The following is a 5,000-nucleotide window of genomic DNA, read 5'->3' on the forward strand; positions in this document are numbered from 1 at the left end:
CGTGTGTGTGTGTGTGTGTGCGAGTGTGTGTGTGCGTGTGTGCATGTGCGGCAGCTTTGACCGCGACTCTGGAAGACTTGAGTTCAGCTTTTCTTTAAGAAAAGAACAAAGAACGGCACTGAAGTCATTCTGAAGAAGGGAAGATGTGTTCAGAGTTTAGCCGACCGGATACCGGATTTAATCTGTCAGCTCCGCTTCACCTTCGTTGCTCTGGTTGGTGTAGCGCTATCCTATCGCGTGCAGAGGGAGTTTGACAGACAGCCGTTTATCCCGCCACATCAGATTGAGCCGTCAATGGGGAGTTTCCAGACCAAACATCTTGATGTGGGTCCGGCTTGTCAGGCTACAATTTTGTTACTTTATGAATAAATTTAATGATAAAATCCACAGTGTGATGCGCTGGTGATGCTCATTTGCAATCACTCCACCGGCCTCACACCGTTCTCTCACGGCTCTCGCCCGCCCTGCTCGTCTCACACAAAGATTCATATCAGTTTCATATCAGAGTCACGTATGATCTTACCCCAGCGTCTCTAGTTTACAGAGAGGATTCTCCAGTCCAGCAGAGAGCAGCTTCACTCCTGAGTCTCCTAGATTATTCTCAGACAGATCCAGATGTCTCAGGTGTGAGGGGTTTGATCTCAGAGCTGAAGCCAGAGCAGCACAACCTTCATCTGTGACACAATAATCATTTTTTGATTTTTTATGATGAGTGGAAGCACTTTTATGATGGATGGATGCACTTTTATGATGGATAGATGCACTTTTATGATGGACAGATGCACTTTATGATGAACAGATGCACTTTTATGATGGGTGGATGCACTTTTATGATGATAGATGCACTTTTATGATGGATAGATGCACTTTTATGATGGACAGATGCACTTTTATGATGGATAGATGCACTTTTATGATGGATAGATGCCCTTTTATGATGGACGGATGCACTTTTATGATGGATAGATGCACTTTTATTAGGATAGATGCACTTTTATGGATAGATGCACTTTTATGATGGACGGATGCACTTTTATGATGGATAGATGCATTTTTATGATGGACGGATGCACTTTTATGATGGATAGATGCACTTTTATGATGGATAGATGCACTTTTATGATGGACAGATGCACTATTATGATTGATAGATGCACTATTATGATGGACGGATGCACTTTTATGATGGATAGATGCACTTTTATTAGGATAGATGCACTTTTATGATGGACGGATGCACTTTTATGATGGATAGATGCACTTTTATGATGGATAGATGCACTTTTATGATAGGTGGATGCACTTTTATGATGGATAGATGCACTTTTATGATGATAGATGCACTTTTATGATGGATAGATGCACTTTTATGGTGGATAGATGCACTTTTATGATGGATGGATGCACTTTTGTGATGGAGAGATGCACTTTTATGATGGATAGATGCACTTTTATGATGGATGGATGTTAAAGTTTATTAGTAAACATTGACTAAGATTAATAAATGCTTTAGTTTGTAGTTCATGTAGCTAATACAGTTAATTGGCAGATTATTTTAAAGTTTAAAATGAGAATAAAGCACTACTACAGTGCATTGGTATTCTCTAATCCTCCAAGGGTTTCCTTTAATAACACAGAGACTCCGTCTGATGGGATGAATGTCAGAGCTGCTGTTAAAGTCTCCACAGAGATCAATAATCACTGAGATGAGCTGTCACTGAAACACAAGAGGATGATCTGAGGAGACACACACACACACACACACACACACACACACACACACACACACACACACACACACACACACACACACACACACACACACACACACACACACACACACACACACACACACACACACACACACACACACACACACAGGGCCGGCTGGTCATCGGATCAGGAACATGAGAACGATCGCATGATTATGTTTATTGACACTTTGCTTTCGTCACTTGAAGGTTGCGGAGAAAAAACACGCCTCATTCCTTGTCATTGTGACTTGTTTAAAGGAACATTTGATGAATACTGTGTGTCGAATTAATGGGTCAAGCGTTGACAAAAAAGTCCAGTTAAAGATCTGTGAATGTGGTTTTGTGTCACACATACACTATATCACCAAAAGAGTTGTGCCGCCTCTACACACACATGAGCTTCCCATTGTTAACCCGTGGGGTTTAATCTGGAGTCGGCCCAGCCTCTCTAACAGCTCTTCTGGGAAGGCTTTCCTCGAGGTTTAGGATAGGGATGCACCGGTTGACCAGCCCAAAATCGGAACCGGCCGGTTTTTGCTTCTAGCGCGCGACCGGCAACCGGCCGTTTTTTTTTTTTCTCTCCGCCGATTTTTCCGGAAGTGCGCCCGCTTGCGCAATCCACATAGCCTACGCTTATATTACAAAAAACAATCATTCGCGAACGTCACTTGTGTGGAAGTATTTTGCAATATGCGATCAGGACTGGAAATGCAGAGCTAGCTACCTGTCTGAAGCACAGATACCAAGAAGCAAACAGCCGTTGGTTTACTGGCACACAAATACGGTAAGAGCCGCTTTCCTGCACTCGCTGAAGTTGCGCGAGCTCCTCTCTGCGCCGTGCACAAGTGTAGATAGTGAGCGCTTGTTCAGCTCAGCTTCTCACGTGTTGGAAGAGAAACGAAACAGACTAACTTGTGAGAGCCGAAATGCTTCTGTTTGTAAAAAAGAACATCCATGCACTTTTGAAGTGAAATACTATCAGTTAAGGATGATCATTTTTATTTTATTTTTTATTTTATTTTACCTTACCTTAATTACATTGAATTAATTTTCTGTAGCATCTTTGTTTTCCTTGTTTTTTCGTTGCACTAAACATTATTTGATTTAACATTTTTGGAACAATTATAAACTTTTTAAAATTATTTAATTGAACTATTTATTTTAATTTAACTGGTATTAGACTTTTTTCCCCTTTAAACTGAATTTAAAAAAATATGCTGATTTAAGTTAATTCTTTGTTTGGATTGTTCAATGTGTGTTGATTGTGTTGTTTGTATTGTTCAATGTGTGTTGATTGTGTTGTTTGTATTGTTCAATGTGTGTTGATTGTGTTGTTTGGATTGCAGAATGTGCATATGTTAAAGTTAATAGGTAATGTTAATTTTTAAAATAGGTTCAACCTAATTTAATTTCCTATTAATTTCAGATTGCACACTTGTTTTCATTGGCCAAAAGCCAAATTGGCCTATTAAATACCAAATAAACATCTTGTTCATGTATACTTTTTTACTTTATTGTTTGTTGCTTAAAATGAAATCGGAAATCGGTATCGGAATCGGCCACTTTGCTTGAAAAAAATCGGTATCGGAATCGGCCATGTAAAATCATGATTGGTGCATCCCTAGTTTAGGAGTGTGTTTATGGGGATTTTTGCCCATTCTTCTAGAAGCTCATTTGTGAGGTCAGGCACTGATGTTGGATGAGAAGGCCTGGCTCTCAGTCTCCGCTCTAATTCATACCAAAGCTGTTCTATTGGGTTGAGCTCAGGACTCTGTGCAGGCCAGTCAAGTTCCTCCACACCAAACTCCTCATCCATGTCTTTATGGAGCGACACTGTATTACAATTAAATGGCTGAAATGCGCAAAGCTACTGTCAGATCATCTGGTTGGAGTGAGAGGTAAAGTTGTGTATCATCGGCGTTGCAGTGATGTTTCTGAAGGTCAGATCTAGTGATGAGATGTAGATGGAGAAGAGAAGCGGTCCCAGCACTGAGCCCTGAGGCACTCCAGTAGCTCTAGATGATAGCAGTGATGGAGAAACCATGTTTCTGAAGGACAGATCTAGTGATGAGATGTAGATGGAGGAGGGAAGCGGTCCCAGCACTGAGCCCTGAGGCCCTCCAGCAGCTCTAGATGATAGCAGTGATGGAGAAACCATATTTCCGAAGGACAGATCTAGTGATGAGATGTAGATGGAGAAGCGGTCCCAACACTGAGCCCTGAGGCACTCCAGTTGCTCTAGATGATAGCAGTGATGGAGAAACCATGTTTCTGAAGGACAGATCTAGTGATGAGATGTAGATGGAGAAGAGACGCGGTCCCAGCACTGAAACCTGAGGCACTCCAGTAGCTCTAGATGATAGCAGTGATGGAGGAACCATGTTTCTGAAGGACAGATCTAGTGATGAGATGTAGATGGAGAAGAGAAGCGGTCCCAGCACTGAGCCCTGAGGCATTCCAGTTGCTCTAGATGATAGCAGTGATGGAGGAACCATGTTTCTGAAGGACAGATCTAGTGATGAGATGTAGATGGAGAAGAGAAGCGGTCCCAGCACTGAGTCCTGAGGCACTCCAGTAGCTCTAGATGATAGCAGTGATGGAGGAACCATGTTTCTGAAGGACAGATCTAGTGATGAGATGTAGATGGAGAAGAGAAGCGGTCCCAGCACTGAGCCCTGAGGCACTCCAGCAGCTCTAGATGATGGCAGTGATGGAGAAACCATGTTTCTGAAGGACAGATCTAGTGATGAGATGGAGAGGGAGAAGAGAAGCGGTCCCAGCACTGAACCCTGAGGCACTCCAGCAGCTCTAGATGATAGCACTGATGGAGAAGCCATGTTTCTGAAGGACAGATCAAGTGATGAGATGTAGATGGAGAAGGGAAGCGGTCCCAGCACTGCGCCTGAGGCACTCCAGCAGCTCTAGATGATGGCAGTGATGGAGAAACCATGTTTCTGAAGGACAGATCTAGTGATGAGATGGAGATGGAGAAGAGAAGCGGTCCCAGCACTGAGCCCTGAGGCACTCCAGTAGCTCAAGATGATAGCAGTGATGGAGAAACCATGTTTCTGAAGGACAGATCTAGTGATGAGAGGTAGATGGAGAAGGGAAGCGGTCCCAGCACTGCGCCTGAGGCACTCCAGCAGCTCTAGATGATGGCAGTGATGGAGAAACCATGTTTCTGAAGGACAGATCTAGTGATGAGATGTAGATGGAGAAGAGAAGCTGTCCCAGCACTGAGTCCTG

At 43.0% G+C, this 5,000-nt stretch overlaps 2 protein-coding genes across 5 annotated transcripts in view; one reads left to right on the forward strand and one right to left on the reverse strand.

Annotated features, from left to right (window-relative positions):
- LOC137084932 (ribonuclease inhibitor-like) overlaps positions 1–1,706 on the reverse strand; it is a 318,165-nt gene extending 316,459 nt beyond the window's left edge. The window contains exon 1 of the mRNA XM_067451503.1: positions 524–1,706. The gene's annotated coding sequence lies outside the window, so the exon portion shown is untranslated. The remainder of the gene's footprint in view (positions 1–523) is intronic.
- LOC137084928 (cGMP-dependent 3',5'-cyclic phosphodiesterase) overlaps positions 1–5,000 on the forward strand; it is a 165,176-nt gene that overhangs the window by 37,225 nt on the left and 122,951 nt on the right. The gene's annotated exons all lie outside the window — the stretch shown is intronic.

Source organism: Pseudorasbora parva, chromosome 8, assembly GCF_024679245.1.
Source record: "Pseudorasbora parva isolate DD20220531a chromosome 8, ASM2467924v1, whole genome shotgun sequence".
Classification (NCBI taxonomy): domain Eukaryota; kingdom Metazoa; phylum Chordata; class Actinopteri; order Cypriniformes; family Gobionidae; genus Pseudorasbora; species Pseudorasbora parva.